The sequence below is a fragment of the Pinus tabuliformis genome, chromosome X (genome assembly GCF_031772625.1).
Source record: "Pinus tabuliformis cultivar Carrire ecotype Pingquan chromosome X, CPIR1, whole genome shotgun sequence".
NCBI classification, from domain to species: Eukaryota; Viridiplantae; Streptophyta; class Pinopsida; order Pinales; family Pinaceae; genus Pinus; species Pinus tabuliformis.
The window spans coordinates 318,380,936-318,400,016 of NC_142308.1; the positions used below are offsets into that span (position 1 = coordinate 318,380,936).

General features: G+C 35.7%; 1 pseudogene; it reads right to left on the reverse strand.

Moving 5' to 3' along the window:
* Positions 1 to 7,077: 7,077 nt before the first annotated feature.
* Positions 7,078 to 19,081, reverse strand: part of LOC149139715 (uncharacterized) — a 59,283-nt pseudogene continuing 47,279 nt past the window's right edge.

Below are 19,081 nucleotides of genomic sequence, written 5' to 3' on the forward strand. Positions count from 1 at the left end.
CTGCTTGAAGATTCTTGTTGTTGTGCTTCAGTTCTTCCAGGACCTCTTCCGTGGCTTGCAACTGAAACTGCAATCACTAATTTTCCTCTGTCTCTTCTTGTAGAGCTTCGTACATTATGTCCATATTTTTGGACACTTTGAGAATGGTCTCGTACATCTCTTTGTCATCCTCCATTGATGCACGTTCTATTGTTCAAGCTCGCAATTCACATCCACGCGAAGACCACTCTGATACCAAACTTGATCAAAGTTGACACAACTTCCGGATTTAACCAAGATCTTTTACTTCTGTGATGTAGTTAAAATTTCATTTTATAAGAGCATAAATGAACATATATGCACGATTAAGCAAATGGAAACATAATGACGATCAAAAAATCATAAACAAGAGACATTGATAACGAAGTTCGTCTAGTGTGGATTACGTGTGAGGGCCCGATGTCAAGAAGGTGTTGGATGCTTCATTCAGTGCTGGAAATGGTGAAGATGTACGTGGACTATGTATTCTGTCATCCAAGGACATGTGCCCTTTACATGAGTGGCAAAGTCTCTCCATGAGACATTCCTATATAGGAACTATCACTCACAATAGACCTCCTATCAACATGACATAAGATTACACATGGTAACATTGAGTTTCCTGCCATCATGGCATCAAATGGACCTCAACCAAAACACCCATGGTGACAATGAGTATCCCACCATCATGGAAACAAAAGGATATCAATCAAAACATACATAACAATCCATGATGAATACATCTCACATGAAATAGACACAAATATTTTGCATCATACATCAAGCACGAATCAAACAACATAGTACATCTCATAGCAAATGATCAAAGAAGTACATGACAACAACACTTCATATACATCAAATCTGATGTTGGTTGAAGAATAGAATACTTAGTTGCTGGATCTGAATGCACCATCGAAATCGTGGCATCGAATGACATATAATCGACTATCCATGCTTTGAAATCTAACACCGTCACTCCAATCTGGAAAATGGCCAAAACATACAAGGCTCAACTGCAAAACATGACAGCACCACTGAATTTTTGTCATCGAGAGGTGTAAAATTGATTATCCATTTGTCAAATTCTGACGCTGACAAAATATGGGCCTGTAGGAATATTTTAGGTTCCCCCGTGATTCTCCAAATATTCCCTCCTTTGGGTTGATTGGAGATCTATAACTCAAATCAGAAAACTGATATCACCATTGAGATCCTTGTGAAATTCAGAGAAGAATGAGTATAAAGTTGGTTGCATTCTGGATCTAGAAAATTTTAGCCTCCAAGTAATTGGAATATTCCCTCAAGATTCTCGAAGATTCTCCTTCATTGGGAATATGAAAATCCACTGCTCAAAAGGAAAATCCGACCTTGCCATTGTGTTCCCTGTGAAAATCTATGAAAAATGACTATAAACTTGATTACATTCTGACACTGAGAAAAATTACCTCCCAAGGAATCTTCTGCATCAAGAGAATATCCCCTGTCTTGAAAAGTGTGTCAAGGTTCCGCCTCCTAGAACTGAATCATGGTTCCACCTGGGCGTGGTTCCATTGCATGAAACTCCATTATCGGCCTCCACATTTCGTCATCTCTCTCTCTCCATTCCGTTCTACCCCGTGCAAATAAAATAATATTAGTCCTTGGCATTCGTTAGTCCTCTCCTGCCCGACGTACTAAAGAGAAATGCCTTTTATACATTTTCGTGGTAGAATAAGCAACGAAGCCATTGTGGCATGTTCGTGGTGGAGGAGGTTAGGAGGCCGAAGGTCGTGGTGTCAAATCTCCACCCCTCTGAAATTGGTAGAACTGTTTTATGCTGCATTATATATATTTTTTCGCTCGTTTTGAGTTGGACATATTTATGGGGCCGCCCACTTGGGGGCTAGTCGTGCGACCTCTGCTGGCACCCTTATCGCGGTTCCATTATGTTAATGGCCCATGGGCCATGGGGCGGTTATGATACATTGGTTTTTTTACATGGTTTCAAGTTGCATGGTATGGTGGCTTGGTTGGGCCGCCCGTGGAGTGGGCCAGCCATGTGGCCGAGCAGGTTCGAGTCCTACTGACCCACAAATAACATATTCTAGTTGGGGGTGGCGGGGTTTGATTGCCTGCCACCCCTTAATACCTTGTTATAATAATGGAGTAGGGGTGGCAGGGGTGACAACCCACCCCCTTTTTATTATAATATTTTTTGTTTTTAATAATAAAATTGGTTGTTTTCAATTTTTTCGAAAATAAGGGATATTGGGCAATTTAAGTAGGAAACAAATTTGCCCACTCGCGGGAGCTAGGTTTCATGCCCCGGTGTCAGTCAAATTGTAGGACACTTAAACCTGGCCCATTGCCCAACTTTGACTGGCTCTATCTCCTCCATATGAGCTCGATTTTGAGTGTCGTTCATACCGTTGGAATCAGGGTGACGAGCAATTTGATCTGATGTTGTGTTTGTTGTGATTTGACCACTTTGAATTTTGACCATTTCTGAGTCCTCTTGGACTTTCGCATGTGTTTGGAACCACCTGGATCAAGGAGTGAGGTGGGACGACTTGGATCTATAGTCTAGAACTGAAGATATTGGGAAGGATCCTTGAGGTGTCCTCCTCATAGATCATTACCTTGCTACGAGGACCCACAATATTCAGTAACTGGATGGATCATTGCCAGTTGATGCAGTGAGATTGTAGTGTAGTAGTTGTAGACCAGTAGAAGTTAGGTATAGAGGAGTGTAGTACAGTATTGGCAATAGTGAAAAGTGGCACAGTGGCAGAGTCAAAAGAAGCAAAAATTATTTAGTACATAGTGGAATAGCTAGTAGTAGTTAGGACTCGAGAGATAGATGCATCATACTAAACAAAGTTGATTTAATATTTAGGATGCTTCTTAGTTGCAGTAGTTGTAGTTACAGTAAGAATAGTTGAGAGGGAATTGTAGGGTTGGCAATAGTATGATAGTGTTAATAGCAACACAGATGCAACATCAAAGTTGGGTAGTTATGGTGGGAAGTGACACACAGTGACAGTGGCTAGACATCAGCAAACATGAAAAAGGGTGGTACAGAAACAAGGTGTTGTGGCAGGAGGTTCAGGACTAGAGTTGGAGAGAACACCTTCCTCGCTAAGAGGGAGTGTTATTTTCTATAGCATTGGAGGTGTTCTAGTCTCACAACTTTATGGAGAGGTTAAAACACAAGAGTTCTCCATAACCTAGAAATTGTTTCTAGAAATTCCACATAGAAGTGTCTCAATTAGATTATTAGCCTATTTTTCAATATTTCCTAAGTCTAAACTTAGGAAATCTGGTTAATTAATCATAATTAATTGGGATAAGGTGTGAATCATCTAGAAACTCACACAGATTGAGAGGGAAATAATTTGGGCCCTTGATTAAGTTTTAATCTTAGTCGTTCAAGGTTCAACAAAATATTATAAGAAGAAGTCGATGGGTATATGGAGTACACACTTGAGGGGTTCAGTTTCCTTAGAGAGTTTGATTTTTCAAGAGAGACAGAAGTTGCGAGAAGAATTCGAGCTTCAGAAGGAAGAAGATATAGAGAAGGGTAGAGATAGTGAGGCTAAAGGAATTTTTCCAGATCTGGTAAGTACATTTGCAGAGAGGCAGAGATAGCCACAATGAGGCTAATGTAGGGGCTACGCAGAAGCCTCTAGAGGTAGTTTGATTTTGATGGAGAGAAGTTGAGTTTCAGTTCCAGAGGCCACAAAAGGGTTCCAGAAGGCCAGAGAAACAATTTCTCATCCAGTGGAAGACAAGGCAGCTACAAAAGTGGTAGATAATTTAAGGTTGTGCATGGGAAGAGACTGCGAAAGGGTGACATAGGCCTATGCAAACTAGATTGGACGACTCACTTGGAGCTACAGTCAGAGCCCAAATTTGCTTATTGGGTGAGGAAAAGTCCTCACTAGATTTTTGCCAGTATTTTTCTCTGTGGGATAGCCAAATTCGGCCTCCAGTTGCACTCATAATTTCTCACTGCTGAATAATAATAAAAACCCTTAGCTGATACATCGGTTTTCCGAAGTTGGGTTTTTCGAGGACATTTGTGCAAAAAATAAATGTGTTTATTTTTTTTGTGTGTGTGCTAGCCTTTCTTCAGTTTCCAACGTGCTATTATTTTTCTGCAGTTTTATTTTTGAAGGTTGCAGTGTGAATTATTTGGTATTTGTCATAGTAGATAAATTGTTGAATTAATTAATAATTAGAAAAATAATTTCCAATTGCTGCAATAGGATTTCAATGGTGAAATTTTCGCAATGACTAAATATTCTCATTTCAAAGGATTTTATTGTCTATAATAGGTTCTTCTAAATGAATGTCTTTTCTATTTAAGTGTTCATGTTGTTCTTGAGAGAGAGAAGCTACTTCATTTTCTTAGTGACAATCTATCTCTAGGTATTCAATACCATACTCGTAAATATCACCATATCCAAGAAAATAAGAGTCATGTGTATCATTCTTATCTTATTGAAATTATTGAACACTTTCATGATGGAATATATATGATACATTATTTCATGAATTTTGATCATATTCAATCTCTTTCATCTCCTCCTTGAGGAAGAAAAATTACTCCCAAAGTTATCTCACGTCATGCATCAAAATATGTCATATTTTAGTAGGAAAATCAAATTTTACAGAGTTTCCAAGTGAGATATTTCTCCTATGATACCATTACATATTCTCACCATGAGTATGGAGGTATTATATTCAATATGAATAGGGATCCATTCCAAGGTTAGAATCACTCAGTAATAATTATTTAATTCTCTATATAATACTAAGATAATATACCAAAGTGAAAATGGAAGTTGAATTCCCTTCCTTTCCCTTATAATGCCATATGATCATTGTCATTTCTTAAGGATAAAACATTTTCCACCAAATATGCCACTTGAGGTGTTGTCTGCTGATGTTTCCCATGGCAAGGAGGAGTAATGCGATTCAAAGACACCTTCCTTCACACACATTTTAACTAATCTAATCCTCTTCAAATCTTATATTTTCCTTATTCAAAACAATAGTTCTTCTTCCATTTCTAGTATTTTAACTTTGCATTCTTTAATAAGAATGTTGAAGTGTCATTGTTGACTCAAATGGCAACATGTTAGTGGCTAGAAATGTCCATTTCATGGAGTGGTCAAATCAATATAAGATAACACTTTTTTGTTAACAAATGAAAAGATCATGAGATAGATAGCTATAATTGGTAGAGGTTCACAACATTGTTGAATTATTCTAAAGTAAAGTGTGCAGATGTTTTTGAAATGTTTGATAAACCCATCATCATGACACATAAAGTTGCAATGGTAGTAAAAAAAGGTACAAGAACAAGTATTTAAAGGACTTTAAAGGAGTTACTATTATTTTCCATTGAATAACAAGTAAAGTCTTTTAAATACTTGCACTTGCACTCTTTTTACTATCATTGTATATTTATGTGTATGTGATGATGGCTAGAGTATACACATGAAGCGTTGGACATTTTGAACACTTCTACATAGTTTTCTTCAAGAATATTTTAACAAAATGATGGCTAATTGTGAAAAATTTCACATTCAAGTTTATAATAGGTTGATAGGACATAAGGAGGGGAGGTGGGGAGCTAGTTAGGTTGTGAGTATCCATTAATTTATTTGTGTGTTCTACCCTCTTTCCTCTTACCTTATCCTTACCTGCTAGTGTGATCCAAGTCTCAAGATGTCAATGATGGTGACCCCATCATTGTGTATACATAGAAATGTAAATTATGGGTTGTACTATAACCACACTATAACAAAGTCTCATATAGCCCTTATGAGTTTAATGTCTCCAAATGATAACATTTACCTTTCCTCTCTATGCCTCATCATTAAATTATTATTTGGGAACCACATGTTCACCTCTTTTTTGGATAGGTATTATCTCTAGGTTACAAAGTGGTGTCCAAACCCTTGAACCTACATCATTGGTTGGGAATGAATTCATGATCTATGCATCCAACTTTTAAAAATATCTTCTCATACCAATAAAATGTGAAAATCAAACAATATAGTCTCCATTTAGTATATCTCATTTTCTCCTAGCTCTCCACTTATCTTATAGTGGTTCATTCTCCCATTCATAGGGAATGTCCTAGTGTTCCATCTATCAATTCATAACCTAATCCTTTCCCTCAATTCATTGATCCACTCAAATATAATGCCTTATACATTCCCTCATAAAGGCATAGGCTAATCTCTAGCAAAATTGTTATATTTTAATATTATTTTCAATGAAATTTTTGCCCAAATCTAGTTGTCATATTTATTTTAATGTTATTTTTAAGAAGAAATTTTCCTGAACCTAATGTCACTTCAATCATTCAAAAAATACCATACAATCATGATCCATGAATTCTAAAATAATCTAAATTACTAGAATTACAATTACAATTTCTGAGTGTCCCATATTCTCCTTTGTAAAATTGCTTCCCGATGTACTTGATCCCCTCAATTTCACTTCATAATATTGAGCCTAGTTATTTATGTTTCTAATGTCAGAATTTCAATGGCTTAGTTTTTAAACACAAAGCTTTTTCAGTTAAACAAATTGATTTCGTTTTCAGTGCAACAAAATTTTCCCTTTCCCTTCCTTGTAAAGCACCGCACGTGTGCTAGTTTTGGTCAAGCCTAAGCTTCCACTTTCTCTCGGACTGAAATATGAATTTGGAAAATTGTACATTATCCCCTCTCAACAGTATTTCAATGATAAAGTTCATAATCCATTCCTATCTATTAGATAACAATGTACATTTCAATAGTAATTTCAAACAATTTCAGGGAAATCTGATTACTGCGAAAAAGTAAATTGAAATTGCAATGGAAGTTGAAGTTTCAATTGAGAACTGTAAAAAATAAAATGGGTTTTGTTTTTCTGAAACAAATCATGGGTATGAAAACTTAGATACAAAGTTTTCAATGCCAGGTTGAAGCATAATTATTCAGCCAAATGCTTGATAAAAATAAAATGCCTAAAACTGCTCCCATTTCTTATCAAACATGAAAATTCATGTTTCAAAAATCAATTTTTCAAAAAGATAAAATCAAAATGTCGAGAGTGGGAACAATTATTGCATTCACTGGGGTAATATATGCATCTTAGTGTGATCCCGCAGTCCCCATCAGGGCTTTGACATTCATCACAAAGTCTGAAGTCCATCCCATGATCGATAACAGAGAAGGAGAGCGAAATTCCGTATGCCGCAACAACGTCATTGTCCTGTTTCTTATACACACTCATATAATGCGAACACTACAAATCCTTTAAGCTCTGTTTCCCCAGCCTCTAGAAATCCTTGGTGCAGCAACCGAACGAAGACGAGGAGCTTCAAACCTGTTCCCTCAGCCCATCAAATCCAAGGAAACTCCCATGCAGATCCTAGCAATCAACAGAAGAAGTGTTCTTACATATCTCATAATACTTCTGGGAGAAATTGAGAAGAAGAATGGTATTATGGGGTGTGGGCAGAAGGAGGGAAACTCGCGAGAAAGATTGATGATCTGAGATGGGATTGAGAGAAGAGAAAGTAGACATGGAGGGAGATGAGATTTCCAATCTTCTAATAACTGCTCATTCATATTTTTATTTTTCCACTAATTCAATTTGAAAGCATAATTGTACCAAATTTATTGATGGAAAGAAGACATCGTTTCTAATTTTCTGCAATTTCTAGCTATTAACTTCTTTCCGTTTGTAAATCCAATTTTAGAAAAATTTTAATCAACATAAAAATGCCACTCAAAATTACCTTTGCCCACGATTAACAGAATGAAAAACTAGGTGAAACAAGATTTTCTAGACGATTAATGTCGACGGATACGCCTCTGCAGTCTTGGTTGCTTTCTAGATTCACGAATTTGGTTACAAGTGTAAACTTGTAAAATTATGAGTTCAATATGCTCTGCTTGCATCATAGCGAACTTTATGATAAATTTACCAAATAGAATTCCAAAAAAATTCTTAACACAACCAACTCCTTACATATTTTATCCAAATCCCTAAAGTATTAATAGATGACCCAAAAGGTTGGATTTATGTTCACCTTACAAATTTTGAATATTTTTTTTATCGACTCTACATATAAAGCCAAATAATCTAATGGCTATATCAATATGAACCAAGACAAAACATACACTACTCCACCCTTTCCTTGAGCAAAATAAATCAAGGTATATTAAATTCGAGGGCCACATATATCATGTCAACCTGGTAATAAAAGAAAAAAAATGCAAACATTCTGGGCAATGTTGAGTGCCAAATAGCCTTATGTGAACACAAAATCACACACAAAATCCCCTCCTCTTTCGAGCATGTGAGTCTAACTTTTGTGTGCGATTATTTTATCAAGATCACCAATTCATTTATTATATCTAAGACTTATCTTGGAAAATTGCAGAACCTCTTCGCCATAATATCCAATCAATCTCTTCTATTACAAGTCCCATTGGCACCTAGCAAAAAAATGAATTATTAACATGAAATTTGAGTAGAAAGTGAGACAATCCAAAAATGTTTGAATATTATTTAACATCAACAATATCTTTGACATGGTATCCTTCATTTTTAATGAGATACATAATTGGATAAAATGAGCATTTGCAAAATTGGTTTAAGTAATTTATTGAGCCCTCTTGAGCATGATAGTTACCCTCTTCGCATGAATGGAACACAATCTTGTATCCTCGAACAAACCCATAAGACAGGCCTCTGGATCCCCTTGAATTGCCAAAACTCACGACTTTGGAATTACATATCCGTCCACAAAAAGATGAAAGAAACTAATTTGATAGATCAAGATCCTATTAATTAGATAGATCAAGATCCTGTTAACCGTCATGACCCTTTCCCTAACACCTATTTTTCATCCTCCTCTAATCTGATGGCACAACTTGAATTTCCGTCAACTTTCCAATCAACAGACCTCCCCTTTTTACATTAGAAATAACACAAAATATTGTGTAGCGGCAGTTGAGATGATAACCAACCTAGATCCATCTTAACTCGGATCTATCAAGCGTCGAGAGGGATCCAATCTCTTGAGGTAAAAACCTTTTTTTTTAGTGCAAAACTTGAGGAAAGGTTTTCACCTTGAGAGATTTTATCCCTCACGGTGCTCGATAGATCTGAGTTCAGATGGATCTAGGCTAGTTATATAATAATATATAATATCTATATTTGTATCTATGTGTCTATTTCTTATTCCCTCTCTCTATATCACCCCACAAACATACACACTCTCTCTCCCTCCCTCTTCCTCTATGCCTCTCTCTCTTCCCTCCCACTGTCCTCTCACCCACATTCTCTCTCCATTGCTCCCTCTTTCTCTCTACCTTTATCCCTTGATGTCTTTCTTCTTCCTTCCCTCTCTCCCCCCCGAACTCCATCTCTCTCTCTTTCTCTTTCTCATTCTCTCTGTTGGGTCCTCTTTGTCCCTTTCTCTCCCACCTCCCTCTTTCTCTCCCCTATCACTCACACACACACTCTCTCTCTCCCCCCTCCAACTCTATCACTATCTCCCTCCATCTCCCCTTCTCTTTCTCCCCTCCATATTTGTGCCTACCTCTCTCTCTCTATTACCCTTCTCTTCCTCTCTATCTCTCCCTTCCTCTTCTCTCTCTTCCCACCTCTCCTCTCTCCTTCTCCACCTCTATCTCTCTATGTCTTTGTTTTTTCCTCCCTCTCTCTCCCTCTCTCTAGCTATCTCTCTCTCCCTCTCTCCTTCTCTCCTGCTATCTCTCTCTCTCTCTCTCCTTCTCTCTCTCCCCTCCTCTCTCTCCCACCTCCCTCTCTCCTTCTCTCTCTCCCCTCCTCTCTCTCCCACCTCCCTCTCTCAGTCTCCTCCCATCACTCTCTCTCTATGCCCTCCAACTTTGTCACTATTTGCCTCCCTCTCTCCCCCTCCCACTCTCTTTCATTCACTTTGCTTCTTGTCATCGCTTGGATCCTTAGTTAAGATGGATCTATGTTGGTTCTTACTAATACTATTTGTATTAAATAAATTTCACATTTTTAAATATAAAAGTATTCTCATTTTTAATTTTAACCTTAATTGAATTTATATGGTAATAATTTTAGTAGTGGCGAGGATAAAGGGTTTAGATATATCTCAAAACTAATTATAACATTTTTCCTATTAAATTCAATTAAAAAAATGTTATAACATTAAATTAAAATAAAATATTTTTATTATGAAATAAGCTATGGTTTGTGGGCATGTGATATTGATAAGCCATAGTATTGGCCCATGGTATTGCAACGAAACCTATTTACAAGTTCATAATATCAATGGTAAAGTGGGGGTGAATATCAATTGTTAAAAATCTTGTCATATTGTTATAAAATATTTTGATTGTGAAATAAGTTATGATTTTTTGGCATGTGTTATTGATAAGCCATGGTATTAGCCCATACTATTGTAACAAAGCCTATTCACAAGTTCATAACATCAATGACAAAGTAGGGGTGAAAATCCATGATTAACAATTTTGATATATTTTTGTAAAATATTTTGATTGTGAGATAAGTTATGTTATTCGGCATGTAGTATTGATAAGCCATGGTATTGTAACAAACATTATTTTTTACAAATTAATAATATCCACAGTAAAGTGGGGGTGAATATCCATGATTAAGAATCTTGTGATATTGTTATAAAATATTTTGCTTGTGAAATAAGTTATGGTTTTTAGGCATGCGGTATTGATAAGCCACGGTGTTGTAAAAAAATGTTATTCAAGTGCCTGTGCAAAGAAGACACAAAAGATACAGATCACCTTTTCCTTCATTTCCCGATTTCGGCCGAAATCTGGAACATCACCACATCGACACTCTTAATACAAACCTGCTGGGTAGGACATAATGTAAACGAGGCTTGGCAGGCTTGGTGGTCGAGCGCTGCCAAGCAGAAATTAAAAAACCTGCCTCTCATTGTATGCTGGAGTATATGGATTATCCAGAATGAAAGAATATTCTAGGATACAAATATCTTGGGGGCATCGATTTGCAATCATATGTTGGACATTTTCAATTCGACCCCAGAGGATCCGATTCAACGCCCCATTAGAGTCATCAACCCAGAAATCATAGACAGAAGTCAGCCGTGGGCATATTTTGACGGTTCGGCCCAGCCAGAGGGCTGTGGAGGGGGGGTTGTCCTTCATTTAAATGACTTTGTTTTTTTCAAAATAAAAGTGGGATTAGGGAGGGGCACAAACAATTATGTGGAACTAAACAACCTTAGACATCTCCTCCTCTTTTCTAGAGAACAACAATGTCACAGAATTCAGATTTTTGGGGATTCATAGCTCATCGTAAATTGGATCAATGGGACCTATAACTGTCACTTGCACACACTCAAAGACTTGGTGGAGGATGCTATATACTTAAAATCTCAGTTTGAGTTATTTGTCTACTCTCATATCTACAGGGAAAGGAATGAAGTCGCTGATATTCTTTCCAAAGAGGCCGTGCAGCTGACCAGAGGACACTGGTTGATCCAGGAGTACAGGGACGAGACCTTTTTCCAGATCTACCACAGACCCTTCATCGAAGGGGCAAGACATTCTCAGGACTGATCTATGTGATCATCCTTTTTGCATTTTTGTTTTTTTTGTTTATATTGCAGCTATTAGTTTAAAGTTTACAGACTTGGCTTGATTTACTTTTGACCCTTCAAGTTTAATGAAGGATGATATGTAAATATTAAATTTTGCGCTCATGACTTTTGGACTGATACTTTTCTGGATAATAGTGAAAGCATTTCTCATATGCTGGCATACAATATGTAATTTTCTTAATTTTTAATAAAAATTACGTTTTTTCCTCGAAAAAAAAAAAAGCTATTCACAAATTAATAACAAAATCAAAATATAACAAACTGAATTTTATTATTTTTATTAGTTAATAACAAAATCAAAATATCCAATAAATAGTATTACTTTGATGGTCTAACACAATAATCCAATGACTTACAACTAACACTGATCTAATAGCTTACCACTGCACACAGTGACATGGGAGAGGAGTTCCCATAAGAGAGAATTATTAAAAGAAATATATCATCAATTTATTGTGTAACTATTGAAAGAAGTAAAATCTAGATTATGTTGCTTTGGATTTTAATTTTAATTTTTTGTTTTAATATAAGTTTCATTGTGATTAAATTTTAAAAAGTTATTTATATTAAATTTATGAATAATAATAAATTGGAGGAAGCAAATTTTTATAAATATTTACAAATAATAATTTTATGATAATTTTAATAATAATTGGGAAGAAATAATTTAATTAAAAATATTTAGGAAAATTAAAAAATATAATATTAGAACCCTGATTAATATAATATAAAAAATTATTATAAATTTGAAAATAATTGAATTTTATTATTATTATAAATTATTGAATTGTGTTTATGGGATAAATTTTAAAATAATTGAATTTTATTATTATTATAAATTATTAAATTTTGTTTATGGGATATGATAATAAATTTACATTTCACTACATTTAAATAATATGAAAGAAAAAGAAAGCAAATTTAAAAATGTTTATTTCAATAGATATTAATGAAAGTTACTATTAAATATATTATTAAAATAAAGAATATGCATATATGTAATCATATTTATCTTAATTTCATATTTATCAAAAGCAAGAGAGATTAAATAGTTTGAGGTTCAAACCTCTTTTAGAATGCAATAGTTGAAGAAATGTTTGCACCTCAAGTAATTTGATTCATCTGAATGTTTGATACATTTGGGCTTAAGATGAACCCTTGATAGACCCAAGCTTAAACTATATTTATGATACATTTTTTATAGATAGATAGATATCATGTATAAATTCCATGGTGAGCATGGAAATTACATATATGGCTATATGTACCATATATCTACTTCAAGTTGAACATGAAATGAATTACACATCTCCTTGCAATTTAATGATGCAATATTTGAGTGTTACAATTTAGATTCTAATTTTTCATTATTTAAATTATGTTTTTAAGTGCATAAATAGGTTCAACACCTTAAAAATTCCGTAAGGCATTTTTATTGTGTTGACTAACAATTTAAATTTGCAATTTCAACAAATGTCTATTAGATTTTACACAACATTGACTCAAAAAATATAGAATAGTTAGAACATGCAATTGTTGTTTATATATATATTCTTAATTAACATTAAAACATTTTACTAGTGAAAAGTTTTATTTTCAATTGTTTTTATATAATATTTATATAGTTGACATTGAAATATTTTATTTGCAATTTGTTGGGAATCAGAAAATACTGAGGGGGTGGGGGTGAATTAGTATTCATTGAATTTTTTCACTTTTTAAAGAAATCATTTAATCAATTGCAATCAGCAAACAACAAGACAACATTCACATGACATTTGTACATAGTTATTTTAAAATGCAAATAATTTTGGGAGAAAAACCACAAAAACTTGTTTTTATTATGATGTAAATAAAAATAATCAACTCTAATTACATCAAATTTTGTGAGAACTCACTCACAAGACACCCAACCCCCTCAGATCAATAAGAATCAACTTGTTGGATGCCAAAACCTCTGATATGTATGAGAACCAACTTACTGTAGCCAACATATCTATATTTCTTACAAATTTTAGATTGAGATCCCTAGATAATATCCACAATTATAAATTGAAAAATATCACTAAAATGTTTTCTACAACCTCATGTGCATCTACAACTCTCCTCTACTTCATCAATCTCTCTCTGCTTTTGCAAGCACTCTCACACAAACTTTGCAAACTTTGTGCATCACAACACGCTTCTGCTTCAATTGAGTTCTCTCGGTCTCAGGAATAGTAGCAACTCATGCTTTCTCTAACTCACTACATTCACCCAACAACTCTTCAACAGTCTTCACAAGTGATTTTTCTTCAAATTGATGTATATTTCTTGAAGTAGAATTTACATTCGATTCACACACAACTCAAAGAATAAACTGCCTTGATTCACATACTGCTCGAGAAATAGCTTCAATACACATAAAGCTTGAAAATTAAATTCATTTACTTCTTGCACAACTCGAGAAGAAGCTTCTCATCACAAATGAAATACTCTATACGAATTGGCCTTTGATTGCTCTATATTAAACTTGAAGAATTGTTTCAGCTGAGTGTGGTCATTACATCCAAACATACTATTTTTCCTCCAACTTCCACTAACTGAATTTTGGTGTACTAGATTCCAAATTTCAAACAATGTTGTGACCTTAATCTTTTGGCCCTTGGTGCATATGACATGGTACTAGGAACCACTACTTAAGCACAAAGAGTGTTTAGCCTCGTTATGGTTTAAAATCAAATATGCACCCTTAAACCTTAGCAATTGGGTGTTATATGCTCAAGGGCCATAACCGTGTCCTTCCACCAACCACACTTGTACAAATATCGAAAAAACCTCCTAAGCTTTTTTGGCCCCAAAGTGCCAAAGCTCATTACATGGGAAAAGCCTTACAAACACGTCCCTAGTTTGATTCAAAATAATGTGCCATGTCACCCACCATGTGATCTTCTAGCATCATTTCAGCCATGTTTCTACCTCTGACTCATGCCATGTGTCATACGAAAATAGGCCGCTTGGCCACTTGAAAATGCCAAAACTGTATACCACATGTCACCTGTATAGAGTGTGCCATGTCATCCCTTGACTATCTCATTGCCACATGTTTTCCACATGTCCTCTTACCATTGGGGCAGACTTTTTTTCTTAATTTGTTACTGCGAGTTGTCATCCACCTATCATAGTATGGAGGAGAGCCCCAAATTTCGTGTTTTGTGATGAAATATTTTGTAAACCAAAAATGGTATGGGGTGTGCATTTCTCGTCGAATGTAATTCTCCATCAATCTACAAAAACTCCATGTCTTTATTATTCTCTCCATCTAACACGATGCCCCTTGCGCTAACATTCCATGTCCTCATCCAATTCAGCTTGGCACTGTGTGTCATCAAATTGCCAGTCAATAGATAGGGAGTTTCATGTGGCTTAGACTTTGTCAACCACACCATCACACCAATGCATCTAACTCTATAAATTCTTCAAAAAGACCTTAGCATAGCACGATGATGTTTCATACCACATCATTTCCATGTCACGTGTCGCTTGAAGAGTGATGCCACATGACATATGGATTTGGCCCACTTGGTCACTTGAAAAACCAAAAGTTGCATGTCACACATCACTTGCCACATGTAATATGGATGAGTTTTACTACCAACTAGCTTCCACATCATCCTTGTCATCCAATATGATTCTACCATATGTCCGATTCCATGTCACCATATGTATAAAGGAAATATTTTGGGACTGGTTGTTTTGCAACTATTTTCTTTGTTAATAAAAATGGGCTCAGATAGGAATTTATGTCACTTACTAGTGTTATAAAATATTTCTTGTTGCGCCTTCTGTTAAGCATGCCCATTGCCAAAAGTTTCACATGGATTGATTCAACTAGGCGTAATGTGACATCCATCAACTAATAAGAGATTTCTTATCCACACCTTCTTTTTTCCATCCTATGTTCCCACAAACCTTCTGACTCACTGACCATTTATTGATTTAATATTCGCATGATTAATGGTCCTGGTTAAGTGCAACACCCCCACCCCGCATATGCTCGATTGTTAACAGGGGGGTTTGCACTTTGTCATATTTACAACTTAACCTTACATACATTCCTCAATGTGCACCAACAACATATTTCATCTTTCCTCAATCTAATGGTTCATAACATTTGTGTGGGCCCCAATATATTCATCAATTAATAGAGGGGGATTTCTGCACTTTGGGTTTTTACGGAACCAAGAGGCTTATAACCCTACTAAAGTTCAATCCTCCACAACTACTCAACCCTTATGAATTTCTCAAGGTGTCATATACCATTAGAAATGTCTCTGAGAGAAACATCCAACTATACTCTTTGCAAAAGCACTCAAATTGATCCACTATAAGAAAAATGACTTCGAATTTAATCCCTTGACATAAATGAACAATGTGACATCAATGGAAACCATATTTCAATCTAATAAAAAATCTCCCCATTTGACATTGGTGGCAACATTAATAAACATTTTAGTAGTATTGATGACAACAAATCTTAGCAATACTCCCCTTAACACCTATCAGGGTCTCCTCCGCCTTGGACACTTTTCATGGCTAGTTCTTATTAGGATGCTACTCCCCCTTATCTATTCTCCATGTATCACAATGTTTGGGCACTTCTTATCCTCATTTGAAAGCAATGGTAAAGGGTGTACATGGTTGAAAGATCTCCCCCTAAGACCATGCCTCTTCAGAAGAAAGAATGCAACTGTGTAACTTCTCCCCCTCCAAACATATAGGGATAGCAAAAAAAACTCCATTTAATCATTCTAATCCTACAACTTACTCTTTAAATATGTCAAAAAATTGAGTAGTTGTTTGTCCTCAAATGAACTGAGTCATTTTGTTGAAGATGAAGCCACTCGTAATTTTTCCCTGAGGTATTCAAATAGTTCTTTGGGAAGTGGTTTTGTGAAAATATTTGCAATTTTCTCATAAGTAACCACATATTCAAGTCTAACAATATGGTAAACAACCTAATATCTCAAGAAATGTTACTTAATTGGAATATGGTTTTAGTCTTTGAATTCATAACAAAATTCTTGGAGATATTAATGGCACTAGTATTATCACACATAATGGGATACTTAAACTCCACTTTCATATCCTTTAGAGTGTTGGGGAAAGTGTTTTCATTGATTTCAATGGAGGAGTCATTGATGTCAAGAAGTATCAATCTCAGGGAGAGCCTGTTGGAGAGTCATAATTGGTTTTCATTGATGTCAAACAATCATTGATGTGTATTTGATGTTCATTTTTAAGGAATTTTTGGTGTATTGGATCAACTCAAATACTCATGCAAAGTACTTGGATGGATATTCCTCGGAAATACCTTTCCAACAGTATATGGAACTTAGAAAAAATCCCAAGTATTGATGAGAAAATGCATTTTAAATTCTGGCAATCTGTTAAAGCCAAGAGCCAGTTCGTGCCATTCAGGTTAGCTTAGGCCATTTAGGCCCCAAACCCCCAAATAGCCATGGGACCCAGTCATTTAGGCCATTAGGGCCAGTGCCAATTTGGGCAGATATTGAAAAGTGCACAAAGAAAATGCCTCGTACCCTTAGACTTTCGAACTTGCGTGGCACCCATCCCAGATTTAGGCTATTCGGGCCATTCGGGAATTTAGATGTATTTCAAGCATTCAGCCTCTTAAAACAATTACAAAGGAAAATTAAAAAAATTTCTCGAACCCAAACCTCTTCCCTTCTTAGATTTTGATATAGTGGGGTGAAGTCAGCCAAGTGACATGGTACATGCCATACAAGTGATATGTGGCATGATGATTTGGTGTTTTTGGGTGGCAAAGTGGGCCAAATCCAAGTTACATGTGGGACATCCTAGGACCACCACATGGTCGAGATTATGTCAATGTGATGATAGTATGATGATGTGGTAGGGCTTTGGAGTTTGTGCTAGAGGACGTGTTTTGGAGAATTTTTATGTGTTAGTTTTTTTTTTTTTTTTTATGAAAAGGGTATTTCAGGCCTTTCAACCATTGGTAGTGGGCCCAAGACAGGGCATAGGGACCACATGACCTTTGGGCCTTTCAGAATTCAGATGAATATCCAAAGTGTGCAAGTGAAAGTGTCATGAACCTCAAACCTACGAACTAGCATGGGACCTAGTTCGGTTGTTTGGGTCCATAAAGTGTTCAGGGAAGAAAGAGGAAAGAGTATCGAACCTGAATGAACACATTCAACCCTCAGAGTAAAAAAATACGGCCGTGACCCATGGTTCTATCACAAAGGAGCCAAGAAAATGGAGTTTATTGTTTTGGTGCTTAAGGAATTAAAGACATTCTCACAATCACGGTTTTTTGTTTCTGAAAGGTGCTACAATATAGGCACTTGGGTAAATTAGTACATTGTTAAACATTTTGATGGTCACGTAAGTCAACAGAGAAATTTGACTTTTTCAGTGTGATTATTGAATTTGACAGTTCGTTTTAGTGGTTTAAATCTTGTGTTTCATTCCATGATTTTGAAGAGATACCTGCGAACCGAACAAGAATAATTTGAAGAGTTTTGACTCCTAATGCATGAGATTGTAAAAAGACGTAAAAAAATATATAAAAATAGGTACTTCGAATTGCAAAAAAATATATTGGCACTAATTCTGATAAAATTAACAATATAAGAGAGAAAGTGAGAGAGAGATGATAAGCATAGAGAATAAAAACATGCTAAACAAAAAAATATCTGAAGCATACAACGAACTATGGGATAAAAGGTTGTATGAGAATTAACTGTAGAAAGGAAAGTACAGAGGATCAGAAATTGAAAAGGTACAACAAAGAAAAGATCAACTAAGTCAACTAGACTAAACTTTGAAATATTTTATCAGCGGATTGAAGTCTCCTTCAGGTAGGTGGCCAAAACATCAATAGGTTGGTGTTTGTGAACAATAGGAGTTGGTGCTTCCAACAAGTGGGTGTTTGCAAAAGAAAGAGAGGTTGGAGCCTGCTGAAGGTTGGCACCTACATAATATGAATATGTAAAAGGAAGTTGGTTCTTGCATTTACTTCAAAACAAAAAGTTTGGTGGTTTTATCACTTTATAGGTTTCCACGTATATATGGTGTCTGTATGTGTTGTTTATGTATGTGATGTTGATGGTATTGTTGTGCATTGACTTCATGCTTAATTGCTGAATATTTAAATAACTCTTCTCATTTTTAAAAATGAAAAAATATTGACTAACCTCCCCACAGCGCCCCCCCTCACCACCCCGCCACCCCCCCCAACCCCCCCCCCCCCCCCCCCCCCCTCTCATAATTTTCTTAGTTTCCAATAATTGGTATCTCAGCATGATCCTTTAGCATTAGTATAACAATTGGAAGGAAGATCTAAACCTGAAACATGGCTAGCCAAGAAGGATGTTCTACCAA